The sequence below is a fragment of the Schistocerca piceifrons genome, chromosome 5 (assembly GCF_021461385.2).
Source record: "Schistocerca piceifrons isolate TAMUIC-IGC-003096 chromosome 5, iqSchPice1.1, whole genome shotgun sequence".
NCBI lineage: Eukaryota > Metazoa > Arthropoda > Insecta > Orthoptera > Acrididae > Schistocerca > Schistocerca piceifrons.
In genome coordinates, this window is record NC_060142.1 from 377,358,947 (window position 1) to 377,374,915 (window position 15,969).

The window sequence follows — 15,969 nt, forward strand, 5'->3', positions numbered from 1 at the left end:
TACCTTCACCGAGGAGTCAAGCAGTATATTGCTCCCTCCTAGGTATATCTCGCGAAGAGACCATGAGGATAAAATCTGAGAGATTAGAGCCCACACAGAGGCGTACCGACAATCCTTCTTTCCACGAACAATACGAGACTGGAATAGAAGGGAGAACCGATAGAGGTACTGAAGCTACCCTCCGCCACACACCGTCAGGTGGCTTGCGGAGTATGGATGTAGATGTAGATTCCGATAACTTTTCAAATCACCATCGCAAATCAAATGTATGGTGCAGAATTCTTGTCAGTCAACGAAGTTGTCGTACATGTTTCTGAAAAAAAAAAAAAAGAATTCACAGTAATGTGCTATCTTATGCAAAAAGTAGTCCTCTTCCCAAACATGAAGGAAGTGTTTTTCTCTTCTTATTATGAGTAACATGTCTGCAAACTACGACACCCAACAGATTACTGATCATATGAGAGGGTCAAGGCCTGTTATTAACGCTAAACACTTAACATGGCAGCACATCTGATTACAAGATCATGACCTCGCTTCCGGTCGAGAAAATTGTGAGACTGTTTTCAGTTGTACAGGATCAAATCTCCTATACATGGGTTCCAGAATCAGGTGAACGACATGGAAGGACTAGGCCCCTTTATCTTACATCATTTATCCTTTTCAAAACAAATATTTAGTTTTTCAACGTAACAATGGGTCTCCTTTAAGGTAAACAGGAAAGAATATTCCAAGTTAATTTGCCATATGAAATTTACAGACACGTGTGAAACTTGGACGTTCATATACTTTTTTTTTTAAGTTGGCTGCTAATTCTGCTGTTGCGTGCATACACAAACATATTGTTATCGCGAGTGGTGACGACCGAACAGTTGTTGGTGGCGTGGAGAGAAACCACATCACGAGAAGCTGCAGGCTGGCAGAAGCATTGCAGTGTAATTGTCACAAGACGTCAAAGAATATTTAATAAATCGGAGTTAAGCACTACACAATTGATTTTTCATGATTTATACGAAGAGAACTAATTTTTGTTTTGGTTCGCTATCAGAAATACTGACATTTCCTGTAGTAGGAGATTACAGAAAATGTTTCGGTACTGACACGTCAGAATAAGGGATTTCATAATTCAAGTTGTATGGCTACATATTACGGTTGAAAAGGCTTTGAGCATTATGGGACTTAACTGCTGAGGTCATCAGTCCCCTAGAACTTAGAATTACTTAAACCTAACTAACCTAAGGACATCACACACATCCATGTCCGAGGTATAACTCGAACCGTAGCAGTCGCGCGGTTCCAGACTGTAGCGCCTAGAGCCGCTCGGCCACTACGGCCGGCAGCTACATATTAAATTTTGTGAAAACGATAATAAAATTACACTAGATGGCCTCGCAATATTTAGAGAAAAGTATAGGTAACGATATTGGCCCTGATAGAATTTACACACGTCGTTCACCAGGCTAACAACAATCACAGTTTTAGACAGGAAAGATTTCACATTGGAAGTTTTTAATGGCGTTAAACAAGATATAAGAAGCTATGACTAACAACATTGACCTTAAAAATTTAAGTTTAAAAAATTTTAATAAACTTTCAAACAATTAAAACAGAGCTCAGGATACATTTTTTCAAGCGAGTTCAAAATCAAGACATTAGGCAGACCCCAAAAGATAAATTCTAACTAGTTAACAAGAAATAACAGTTCGCCTTTACGGCTTGCCCAGAAGTTTCAGACCAAATAATTTACAATAAAATTTAGAAAAATATTACAGTATATATTAAACAGAACAATAACATTAAAAGGAAAATTTCCTGTGCGAAGCCAGTTCATCAGACGAAGGCCTCTTGGCGGACAGCAAAATTTCGTTTCAGCACATGGCAGATAATATGAGGCACTCAAAACCAATACAGACAGTCAGGTCGGGCGATTGCAAATAAATAGCAAGTCACACTAAGAAATGCTCGAGAGCCACGGACACGGCTGCAAGTTAAGTCAGTCCCACGCGGCGAGAAGCCGCTGGCACAGAACTCTCTCCCCGCAGCTTAGTTGGTGTTCTTAACAAACAAATGTCTCACTGAATTACACTACCAGTGTAATGACACTACAAGTGTTAACTACGATTGCACTTATAGAACCTTTCCAATATGGCCCCACACCCCAGAAAATAAGCATCGCTAAAAATATAAAGTGTAAAAGAGATATACTCAAAGGGAGCTGTAACTTCTTCGAGAAATGAACGCAAAGAATAACTCGCTAAGGTCTTCGCATTAGCTGGTGGTCATAACACAAAACATAGTGAAAATCTATATTCCAAAACTTTAAAAACTAAATAATTCATAGGCCCTTGAATTAACTATGCGTGAACGCTGGGCACAGCACGTAGTTAACATAAACCGTCATAAGAATATCAACCACAGCAAATTTTTAGAGAGAACCCTGGCCAGCAGTTTAACACAAGCGACATCAGATAACGCACAGAGCGGACAGGGCAACAAATGTGTCCTAGAATCACACAGAGTCAAATCACAAAGGCGTGCATGACGACTCAGAGTATGTATGAGCTCAAACAGCTTGCGGAACGGGAGATCAGTGCTCAGAGCTGAACACCCAGATACGCACGACATAAGTGAACCAGAACTTCCGCGCTCTATCCAGCCCTGGCGAAGAAGAGGGAGTGATGACCCGGAAAAGACGTGCCCGGTCCTCTAAGCACAGCCGCTGGCCGTGGCTTCACACTGCGCGAAGACTACACGTAAACTGCAAGCACTGCGTTGTTCTAAGGCCTCCTCTGGCGCCGCTCTCGCGGCCGCTTTTGAAACGGTAACGGTATCGATAACCGCAAAAGGAATTAATACACACCTCCTGGCGAGACGCCAGGCAAACTGAGCCGCCACGGATCGATCTGATTGATTAAAGATGACATTTCTGTAAGAGATTCGTGAATAACCCAGCTCTTATCGTATTTTTTGGGAACGGTGTTTTTGTCTGTATTTCAGTTCACGTGTCGACGACAGATGATTTCGATGTTTCTTGATCTTGAAGAGAATGACAAGTGTATGTATAATACCATTCTTGAACTCTGTGCCACTCCTGCGTGGATTTCTCCTTAGTCTTCTCCCCACATAGTATAGTGACTCAAAATTGTAGTACATTTAATACGCTTGCAGTATTCTTAGTCTTAAAACCACTTAAATAATCCTCTTGGCTAAATTCTGGATAATTGGCGTATATCTTCAACTTTGTTATGCTTGTCGCGTCTAATATGCTGTAATCACTGGAAGTCGAATTCTGATTTATCTGTACATCTAAATTACAGTCCAGTACTAACTACACTGAAGAACCGAAGAAAGTGGTAGCCCTTCCAAATATCGTGTAGGGTCCCAGCGAGCACGCAGAAGTGCCGCAACACGACCTGGCATGGACTCGACTAACGTCTGGAGTAGTTCTGAAGGGAACTGACACCATGAGTCTTGCAGGGCTGTCCATAACCCCATAAGAGTGCGAGCGGGAGATCTCTTCTGAACAATACGTTGCAAGACATCCCAGATACGCTCAACAATGTTCTTGTCTGGGGAGTTTTGTAGCCAGCGGAAGTGTGCAAATTCAGAAAAGTGTTTCTTATTTGCTTATACAGACGATACTATATTTCTGAAAACAATATAAGTGTAATTTTTTGATTGACGTCCATAGATTTTTGCATTTCTTTTTCATCGACAAGACTTCCGCTGTTATGTAGACTACTCTCGCATAGCGGTAAGTAACTGTTTTCACTTTGTGTCGCATCGAGCGAGGTGACACAGTGTTTCGCACACTGAACACGCATTTGAGAGGAAGACAGTTCAAATCCCACGTCCGCCCATGCTGATTTAGGTTTTCTGCGATTCCCCTAAATCACTTGAGGCAAACACCGGGATGGTTCCTTCGAAAAGGCAGGGCAGAGTTCCTTCCCATCCTTCCCTATCGCGAAGGGACCGATGTCCTCGTTGTTTACTCCCCTCCCCCAAATCTATCAACCAACCAACTTGGTGTCGCAATCGATATGGAATGGTTGTAAGAAAAAAACTGGTTGACGAAATAGTTCACACCTACGATACTCGAAGCGAGTAATGGAGTCATCACCGACAATTTTTCTCTCACTTTCCGTACTAACTCGTGATGTTCTTCGGCTTCTTTTTCTTCTTCGTGTTCTTCCTCGCCAGGCAAAATGTCGAATGATAGCTCGCAGAGTATCATGGTCATACTGTGTATCGTAGTGCTGACAGTATGTGTCGATTGGAAGAAGTCAAGATATTTCCCACTCTTATCTTCCTCTTGGTCGTCTCCCTCTTCTTTGTACCCTTTTTTACCTCTTCAGACACGTTTCCTGAAAGAGATGCACATTCCGTTCCCTTAAGTTCAATCGAACAATTATTTCTTCTCTGTCAAAACCCTAGGAATTTGAGTCTTGATCTGTAACTGACATACTTAACTATGTGTTTTCCTACGACTGCCACATAAATGACCGCGCTTGGTGCTTCCACAACATCCAGGTGGTACTGCAGGCCAAAGCTGGTGCAACAGACATGTAGGATCCACAGAAGTGTTATAGTCAACGCATAGGGCGTTAACGTTTTGAATAATTACTACGTGTCCTCCTGTCTTTAAGATTTGTTTCTCAGTTACATTTCTCTCGAAACCTAAGACAGGGCCGACGTATATTATCTTCTAGTGCATTACTCCACATCTCCAATCGAGAGTTTAATTGTACAGTCCGTTCCACAAGAAAGTGCACGCCGCAATTTTAAATGTAACGCCCGCAGAGAAATCTCTGGCAGTGGTCTCGATTCTGTAATCAGTGCGCTTTTGCACAATGTATAGATAACAAGTGAGAGAGTTGATTGTTTTGTTTTGTCGCTTGTGGTTTAAAATGAGTGAAAATATCTAAAACTTGGCAAGTAGTAGTCCTTGTAAATCATCCCCAGGAACCACAGCTTTCATATGGAGTTGCTGCTAAAATTGTTAGAAAGTCAAAGACATTGGTTGCCACTTGGTCAAACGGCATTTAGAGGTAGAAAACGTGGATGATTTACCGGGTAGATGCCAAGCTATAATCGGTAATGGCGGCGACTGGATTAACTGGCTGGTTCTGAGCACTATGGGACTTAACATCTGAGGTCATCAGTCCCCCAGAACTTAGAACTACTTAAACCTAACTAACCTAAGGACATCACAAACATCCAGACTGAAGCGCCTAGAACCACTCGGCCACATCGGTCGGCTACTGGAATAACTATTAGGTAACTATACAATTAGTAATAACAAGTATTTTCATGTAAACATGTATTTACATTAGTGTCTTTTATTTCATACAGACAACGGCGTTAACTTTCTTCTGGGAGTGACTGTAACTGAAGTTCAGTTTTTCACTGATTTTTTTCTTTTTCTCGTAAAAAATTTTCTATCCTATTCTTGATGTTGAATGCTGTATATAATATTACCCTTCTTCTTGTAAGAACTCAATGTGAACTTATTTCATTTCCTTCATATCCCACCTGGAATTTAGCAAACGAGGTCTCGTATCCTTCAGGTATTTAGGGTAAAGAATATCTCATAAACAGGCTTGAGATACATTGTATTCCAGTTTTTTACCATAATACTCTAAGTCAACAGCAGAAAGCACTCTTGGTGGGTGACTATTACAAGAGACTTTTCTCCATCAAACTGAGACCATGCCCATTTTTTCTATAAGATTTCCACGTGCAAGCCCTTCATTTCATGAACTGTTATTGCTTACATTACATGAATGTGTCTTTGCACCTGAGCCAGTTGTTTGCAAGCATCCTTTGCATCATTAACTGCCTTTGCAAAATCCTGCCGCCCCACCAGCTAATCCTCCAAGTACTGATAATGCCGTAAATGCTGGAATGAGAGGTAATACTCCTCCGGAACTGCTTCGTTCGTTACATCCTCTGCATCCTTCATTTTCTTCTCTTTTTCTTATACCCATAACAACTTCATATTTAGCTTTCACGACACCAATCTCTGCTTAAGCTGCTAATTTCTCACATATATTATCATCTTTTGCTAAGGTTATCATCTTCTGCTTTCACTCGGATATCTGGTCTGTCTGATATCTCTATGATAAGTATTGTATAAGCGATGGCATGTTTCTTGTACACCACATCTAAAGGCTTGACTCAAACATCGCCTCCCTTTAGCCATTCCATCAAGTTAGTGCACAGCGTGCAATATGAGTAACCAGGCAACTGAAATTCTATAGTGGAGTTTTTAATAAGAAAATTACTTCTACTTTCTCTTCTTCTTCTTGTTCATTGTTCGAATTCCGGCTCATGATTGGCGTGCTAGACTCAAAGAAACCTCTTACGTGTAGTTGCTGCATGGTAAAAGAATCGTTAATATGTATCAAATTGCGATCCAAGAAGCATGCACTTATACTCCCAGCCAGTCCTATTATTCATGAAAGTTAGTTGCAACCATGGTCGCAAACATGGTGATCATATCCAGATAAAGTTAGATTCGTTGTATCGGATCCTTCCAAGTACGAAAAACAAATGTGGGTATTAAACTTCACATTTATGAAAATACCCTCAAATTTAAGAATTTCTATGTACGCAGTTAATCCTTATTGCTTAAAGTGCCGTAAAACTTGAACAGTATTAGATATTTAATATTTTCAAGTAACGAGGGTGTAATATCACCTGATAAAGTACTACCACTTTAAATTTGGGTAATAATTACGGAATAGACAGCTTTTATCTATGGCAAACGTGTAGCAATATTCTGAAATAATTCGTTAGAGGCAATGCTAATGTAAATATTCTTTTCAAACAAGGCGAACGTGAGTTGAGGCACGTATTGAACGATCATGTTAACGCAGGGATGACTTTGAATGCATTCCCCGAAATGTGAATCTTAGCTTGGAGCTGGAGTGCATAAAATTTTCTGGTCACAAACAAAGATGGTGATTTAAATAGTAGTAGTATGAGCGAGGTTTCTACGACTGCCGCCGCCCCTCGCATCCCAATCCCCATCGTTCACGGTCATTCCAGGCTCCTTCATTAAGACCTCTCACCGCAATTGCTTCGTTGACGTCGTCTTTCCCGCATCTCGCAAGTCTACCGCGCTTTCTTCTTTGATGTGGAGTCCAGTGTCATACCCGTTTTGGCCATCTTGTGTCTGGCATACGCTGTAAGTGACCATACCAGAGTAGGCGATTCCTTTCTATGTAGTCTAAGACTGTGCTTTTAACATTCATAACCTCTCTGAGCCTATCATTTCTAATATGATAAAGTCTGGAGTATACACAACTCCATCTCCAGAAATCCATCTCGACAGCCAGCAGGCGATCTTTCTGCCTCTGAGTTAGTTCCCACAACTCTGCACCATATGTTGTGATACTTTCAATAATTGTGTGGTAGATTGTATGTTTTGTTCTGCGCGTTACGTTTTTGTTCCTGAGAATACTATTTAGTTGTTTTATGGCTCGCTTGCCCTGGCCTATTTTATTTTTGACATTATCCATACTTCTATCATTGGACGACCGTGTCACTCCCAAGTACCTAAAATTATGGCACCCTTTATAAGTACAAAACCCGAGCTGTAAGTTGTTAACAGTACTTTCTCCCACTTTCAGATATTCTGTTTCAGATACGTTTATGACAAGACCCCATTTTTCATATTCTTCTTTTAATTTGCGGGGCATGCAATTTGCATCTTCCTCATCTCCAGCTATTAACACTTGGTCGTCTCAACAAAAACTAGAGTGAACATGATCTCGTCGTCTTTCCTCCGCATTTCCTTTTCCATGATTTTATTGCCTCCTCTAGGTAGATATCAGAGAGTGTAGGGGCGAGTGTGCATCCCTGGCGTAGTCCCTTTGTCACCACAAACTCTTGAGATAGTTGATTTCTCAATTTAACCATTTCCGTACAACCTTGGTAGAGGTGCCTGACAGTTTTCACATAGCTCGGTGACACACCATTATCACTTAGAGTTGTTCATAGCTTGTTCTATGGAACTGTGTCATAAGCTTTCTGGAGGTTCTGAAATATTGATGTAACTGTTGCTTTTTTCTACTCCTTTGGGGCTTCGTCACTTCTAAGACATTTGTCAAAAGTCATTGCCAATATCTCAGAGTTTAAACGGTGCTGCTTTAACCAGTTCTATATAAATTAATCCTGGGCCTGGCGACTTTCTGTTATTCATGGCATTAATTGCATTTTGGACTTCCATTGGAGTTATCGGTGGTATTTTATCATTACTGATTTCAGTGCCTGGTGGGTTCTCAGTGAACGCAACTCTGTTCTCAGTTAGTAGTCCTTGGTAGTGTTGTACCCAGTCCTGCATGCTAATGAGGTTAATATTTTCTTTATCTTTATTCTGTGTTCTCATTGTTTTTAATAACTTCCAGGCTTTATTTGCTTGCGTATTCCCCATGCTTTTTTCTATCTCTTCACCGGTTTTCTGCCAGGCTTCGTTTTTCGCATTAATTATTGTTTTTGTGCATCTTTTCTCCTCTCTCTGTATTCCAGCCAATCATTGTCTGATCTTGAGTTCAATCATTTATTATAAGCTTTCTTCTTACTTTCTATCTTCTCTTGTACCGAGTGGTTCCACCACTCATCACATATTCTATTACTCTTTGGGATTTCTGTTTTTCCCAGTGCTTCATAAGCTGCGTTATGGATTGCTTCTTTAACCATCTCATACATCTTATCTGCAGAGGTTTCTTCTATGCCAGCAAGTTTTTCTGCTAGCCTTTGCTGGTACAAGAAGTGGGTAGAACTATGGTCAAGGTTTTGTAAATTATATTGATATAATTGGCTTTCTCTGGTTCGGCTTCTACTTCAATTTCTGTGTCTTTGATGGACTTGAATAATATCTTAGATATTAGCACAAAATGGTCTGATACGCACTCTGCGCCTCTCATAGCCCTCACGTCTTGTACTACTAGCTTTGTTGTTTGCCTTATTATGGCATAGTCTGTAATGGACTTAACGGGTAATATTCTATTAATTTCGATAAGTATGTTTGTATTTGAGGTCAGGTGCTACATGTGAGCAGTGGTATAATTGAGATGTTTGTGTGTAATACTTGTCAACGTGTCTCTCAATTCCATTAGACGAAAGATTAGTCTGGGAAGTCAGGTGATGAAATCTTGAAGAAACATTCGCTAGAAACTGGTGTCACTGAAAATAAGGCAACCTGAACGTGGCTCTGATCTGGAAACACCTATTATAGCTGTTTCTCAACCGATGGGGAGAGATATTACTACAGAAAATAGACCAAGATAAGTCCAAAAAAGGGAATTATCTATGAATGCAGAAGAATAAGATGATGATGAACACGACATGGAACATTGTGATGGAGATGAAGTAGACCCACTGACGGAAATTACGCTGGATGGATGGGGTAGACTAGCCACATGGTTCTTTAGTAAGCCAACAGATGGAACGCCAGATAGTCTATACAGCATCTGATATGAACGAACAGCAAGTGCATCGATTATAATTATCGGTAATTTAGGGTGAAGGAGGTGATATAATATTTCGCAACGTAAGATACCTGTGAACCAGAGGATCTCGTAACCTGTTGTTTATAATTTGACCTCTTAAAATGAGTTACACAACACCAGATCTTCTACGTCATGGTAAAATTCTCAAGGCTAGCAATGCCCATAAGCAGTTCTTATATACAAATAATGTTTCATTCTGTTACTTCATGAGACAGGTATGTGTTATGAGTTACGAACTCTAAACATAATCGCTATGCTCGGTATGCCTTTGTGCCAGTGTGGTGCCCTGTAGTATAAGTGCAGTTGTTTACAGCATCCCAACTGCCTTCTGGGTATGTGAAACGTGAAATTCCGCAAAAAAAAGCTAATCCCATAATCAAAATGTGAGTACAAATATCAAATAAGGAATAGCATTTGTCCTTTTAAATGAAAACTTCTTGCGACAACTGATATTTCAAACCTCTTACCATTCTCATTATAATCTGTTAAATTGTCTGTGAAATCTATTTTCGGGTAACTGTGTCATTTAATTTGTTCAGTACACTTTTAAGGTGTTTGCTCTGAGTAAAAGTTGTATTACTAATGCTTGTGAATCACAGTACGCCCTCATTTGACGAAACATGATCTATAATAGAGAACGTTCCAGATCATGTGATTAAGTATTGACTGCAATATAACTACAGTACAAAATAAAAGTTATTTGGGCACTATAAATTACTTAAATATGGCAACGATTAAACAGTGAGCGTAGCAATATTAGGCTGAACGAAAGTGACCTAGGAAATTCTTGTGAAATTCCTGTGGTAATGTTGTAGAATACGACCTATCGTCGGTCACAGTGCTATAAGGCTAGAAACCATGTGTATTAAGTAGAGGATCAGGGCCAGTTTTACATCGCGGCACGCAGTGGCCGCGCTGCTTGAGGCACCATGTCACAGATTGCGCGGCCCCTCCCACTGGAGATTCGAGTCTTCCCTCGGGCATGGGTGTGTGTATTGTTCTTAGCATAAGTTGGTTGAAGTTAGATTGTGTAGTGTATAAGTCTATGGACCTATGACCTCAGCAGTTTCGTCCCTTATGAATTCACACACAGTTTCACATCAATGGATCAACTGTTCTGTCTCGTCCGCTGTGACCGAGCGGTTCTAGGCACTTCAGTCCGGAACCGCCTGACTGCTACGGTCACAGGTTCGAATCCTGCCTCGGGCATGGATGTGGGTGATGTCCTTAGGTTAGTTAGGTTTAAGTAGTTGTAAGTTCTGGGGGACTGATGACCTCAGATGTTAAGTCCCATAGTGGTCAGAGCCACTTGAACCATTTTAACTGTTCTCCTTACCATCAAGGTCAAAGGCAAATATCCTCAAAACTCAGTATCCTCCATTGTGAGGCAGTTGTGTTATCTTCAAAGTCAGTTCCACCCCTTGTCTTCCTTACATCCCCATCTCCCACTGACTCCCTATTCGCCTCTCCATCCCTTCCCCCTCCTATCCCTTCTCTTCTCCCTACAGTCACCTGTCTGAGAGAATCCGTGCGCCATAGTGAGACTAGTTAGAACCGTGAGTCTGTGGCAGTTGTATGACTTCAATATTATGGGAAATTCAAGACACTGCTGAGATCTCACTTTGGCAAATTTGTTACTCAGGAGTAACAATTTCTCATTCTTATTGATGACCTCTCATCTAACTACAATAATTTAGTTATCACTAAAAACAGGAAGTATTTTCTCTCACCACACCATTGGCCTTACTAAGCATTAGATGGACTCCTCACTCATGCTCTATCTCTCGTACATTCCTGCCATACAGTAGAACTGTCTTTTGAGTTTCTGTGATTGTGTTTTAGGGTTCTCTTAACTTTTTAATGTTCTTTCGTACAATATTCCATTCTTGAGTTTAGTGAAAGAGACAGTTAGGATACGTAACTCTTTATTGCCTTTTTTTCTTTGTTAGCAATACGTTTAGAGATATGTTAATAATAATAATGGGAGACTTGTACATACGTACTTTGTATGACGATACTACTAGCAGAAAAAATTAATCTATACACTCCACTCACTTGGCAGTCTCTGACACCGCTGTTTTTATATAGTTTGCTTGCCAGCGGCCTTGCCGCAGTGGTAACACCGGTTCCCGTCAAATCACCGAAGTTAAGCGATGTCGGGCTGGGATAGCACTTGAATAGGTGACCATCCGGTATGCCGAGCGCTGCTGGCAAGCGGGGTGCACTCAGCCCTTGTTAGGCAAACTGAGCTACTTGATTGAGAAGTAGCGGTTCCGGTCTCGGAAACTGACATATAGCCGAGAGAGCGGTATGCTGACCACATGCTCCTCCATATCCGCATCCAGTTACGCTTGTCGGCTGAGGATGACACGGTGGCTGGTCGGTACCTTTGGGCCTTCATGGCCTGTGTGAGAGAAGTTTATCTTACCTTAATACAAGTACAGTATCCCTTTATATCACTGGAGTGTCGTGAGATCAAAACTCACCTGTACTGTACAATTTTAAATTCCATATTCGGTTCGAGTAGATTCTAGAAATATCCACAAATGTCAAGCATCATTGTACTGGAATGTTCTCTAGCTTTGTATATGCTGTATGTGTTCTGGCCGGAGGCAGTTGACACCAGCCTCTTGTATGTGCAAGTGCTGAATAAAGCTTCGTTAAGTGAAGTTAGTGTTCGTCATTCATCGAATTACACCGTCTTCTAGGTGATATTATAAGTTGACTACAACACAGAACTCTCATAAAATATAGACCAGGTAAGAACAATTCCAGAGACTTGCACAGACACAAACTTCTTGAATATATAAACTACTGCACTAATATCTGCCTTTCAAGCCTGTATATAATTGTAGCTCCTTCTCATAATACATTTGTACCAATTACTATTCACCAGTTTAACACATGAAACATAAAAAGAAACACAGATCCTGGCAACTTAAAACTGTAACCGGATTCTCTATATATTGCCAAATTTCCCCTTACGATACCGCTATACACTATGTTTTCTGAGAACGCCTTCCAACATATACAGTACACCTGCTATAGAAATATCGGTTAGGTATTATGTAGCTTGCAAACCGATTTTTCCCATATACATGCATTAATTTCGAGTTATCCCTGCTAGACACAAATGTAAATCTCGCTCACAACATACAATGAATGGATGGATGCAGTCGTCGGACGCTGCAGTTGCACAATTGTCAGCAGAATTTGTAGAAAATATTCCTGCGGTCGTTAATTAATGGGCGTTGTCTGGACGCAGCGCGTGTCACACAGAAACAACCATTTCCATAATTGTGCGCGACTCATCATGCGAGCTGCGAGTCGGGGGAGGGGGGTGGGGGGGTGGCAGCGGGCGCCACCGTCCCCTCGCGTATATCACGCTCGCGGGTGATACACGCGCCCCCATTTGTATTCATGAGGGAATCGCGCGCCCCGGCGCCTTCCCGACGTTTTCATTAAGTATTGCCACAGCTCTTGGGCCGGGCTCGCTGCGAAGTCATTTCTGGAGATGTGCACCAATTTTCCACAGGGGGTTGTATACTGTAGCGAAGAACAGACTGTGACATGTTTATCGACATTAGTAGAAGTTCCGTTGGTCTCTTTCAGTCCTACTCAAGACGACATTTATTTTTATTTTCTTGATTGTTAAAATAATAACAGTTATGCAGCTAAAAGTTGTAGACAGTAATAATTAGTGACCGTATTTTCAAACAAATACATATTCTTTTCTGTTATTCGATAAGTATGCTCTGTGGATATTATGTTCGAATTACTTCTTTTCTTGTATTTTAAGCATGGGTTTAGAGTGCATATAATGCATATTTTTCCTGTTTTATAAATAAGCATAATATTTTCGAAAAATTATATTTGTTGAACTTATTTTGTGTATTTTTAATTACAGTACTTATACTTTTAAAAATATGAAAATTTAAAACTTTGTGTTGGCATGTTCTGTTGTTGTGGAAGCTTAGTTTGATGTATTTAGTTATAGTTTTTCTTTCTTCCCAGTTCACTGCAAGGAGTTAGCCTTGGCACTTGCTCACGTGGTACGAGGCCCTGTTTGCCGGACTTCTCCGAATTCTTTGTAGATCTCACCAACATGGGTATTAAGGATTAGTCGAAACTGTGTCTGTTGGAGCTGCTTACATTGTAACACCGAGCAACAGTTCTAACATTATTATTTAATTAGTATACTATTCTTCAAAAATGTTGAACTTTATAATATTTATAACTTTTAAATTAATACAACGTTATCGTGATGAGTGACTCATTTCCGAAGCCGCCCTCAGTTACCTATCTTCAGTTAAATCCACTTTCAGTTTACAGAAAATCAGTTCGTATTTGTGGCGAGCGGTGTGTTTCAAGTTTTTCACAATTAAGTGCAATGTCAAAAGTGAAAACAAATAATCAGTCTGGATTGGAACACTATGAGCGAGAGTTCCAAGGGAAGATGATAACGGCAGATGCATAACACTTTATTGCCTTGTGTCTGAGGAAAACATTTGTAGTAGATAATGTTTCCAAGTCGTTCAACATGTGGAAACCAATAAACACACAGGGAACATAAGATGTGTGTACACGAAAAGTGCCCGCATCCAGAAGGTGTTAGGTGAAGGTTCTCACAATACTTTTTCGCAGTTTTCTTTTGATTTGTGCGAAGCCATTTTGTTAGCAGATATTCTAATGTGGAATTAACTAAACCTCTTCTGGAAGATTGCATTGAGAAGTATACAGAGTGCCACAAGAATCCATTGTACGTAAAAATTACGTACAGTAATGCTACGACCAAATCATTAAAAAAAATAATGGGTAAGATTCAATATTATTTCATATGGGTGGCAATCGACGAAACACAAGACTGTGAGGGAAGATTTATTTCAAATATCGTAACTGGCTCTCCTAACAAAAATATGAGGTCTACGCCATGTCTACTGTATTATTGCAGTTTCTAATGACAAATAGCTTCCAGCATCCTAATTTTTTATCGATTACATGGATTTTGTATGGCCGATTGACATTCAGTATGAGTGTGTAATGCTGTTTGTGACTAACGCAGCAAGCATGATCAAAGCTGGTACTGCTCTCAAACTTAGATTTTCCAATATGATACATTTGATTTATCCTGCTCAAAAGTTACATCGCGTTCCTGTAACTATTCCAGCAACTTTTCGTTCCACTGACAAACTGGTGTCTGCTGTGAAGGAAGTGTTTCTCAACGCACAAGCCTTCAGCGCAGCAGCACTTGACATTCCCCTCCCAGTAGAACCAATCTTAATAGGCTAGGGCACATAGTTGTTTTCAGTTATTTACTACACTGGAAGTTTAGAAACTGTTAAGAGAATGGTTTCTACATTTGATCCTAAAAGTGCAGCTTCAAGTCAAATTGCCCCAAAAGATCTGAACACCCCAGAAATAGCAGCCAGCCTTAACGTATGTATCCTCTCGTTTTTCTCATTTTCCAGCGACCATTGTTTCTATGGAAAGAGGCAGTCCTACACTTCATGATTTATGAAGTGTGTTCAGAACCACAATTACTAAACCTGGAAGAGTTGGTGAAATAGTGAAGGAGTAAAATAGTGAAGGAGAAATTCATACATGTTTTCTAACATTTCGCCGATCCGATAAATTTTTGATATTTAAGGCATTTTATACTGTAAGGGCACTGAATTTCTGAGAAACACATCGCTTCTGTACCTACACACGTAAGCTACTATGAAGTAAAGAGAAGTCTCTCCGGCTAGAAGCAGAATTTCCGAGACGATAAGAGATGGCTTATTTTCGAAAACCTGAAACATATAGTGTCTGGGAACCGTAACACAAGGAAAGTGAAAAACTATTTGTGAGTAGAATAGCTTTTCGAAAATTAATGTAAAATACTGTTTAATTAGTCTTGTGCAGCAAGATCACATTTACATCCCAGACAGTGACTTGTGTTTTGACATTGATATGAAAACTTGGGAAAAATCATTAGATGGGTTATTGATAACACCTTCGGCATGACTGTGCAATTCAAAATGTGTAAATGATACTCCCAAAAACGGTTTGTTCCTACAATCAGAGTCATCTACGTAATGTGATTTACGTATTTATATTACTTACTTCCATTTACACTTGTCCTTCAAACTAGTTACTACGAAAGCTCATGATTTCACAACATGTTTTACCTAACTTCAATAGTAATGCAGATTTATGCACTAGGAAATGTAAAAATAATTAGGAAATTGAAATTCTTAAAGTTAATCATTTATGTACTAAGAAGATAAGGAAACAGAACACAGGAAAAGGGTTTACAAAAAGGAGCAACCGATGTAGTCCTGTTGCAAACATCCCAGAAAGGTAATGATCATCTCGCTTGTGTGCCCCACTGTCCTATGTACTAGTACTCGCCATTTGAGGATGAGGATTTCGACAGTTCTTTGAGCTTCTCCCCTCAGGTAGTTACAATTGCGGC

General features: G+C 40.2%; 1 pseudogene; it reads left to right on the forward strand.

Annotated features, from left to right (window-relative positions):
* Window positions 1-11,607: 11,607 nt before the first annotated feature.
* On the forward strand, window positions 11,608-11,725 carry LOC124799635 (annotated as a pseudogene).
* Window positions 11,726-15,969: the final 4,244 nt, after the last annotated feature.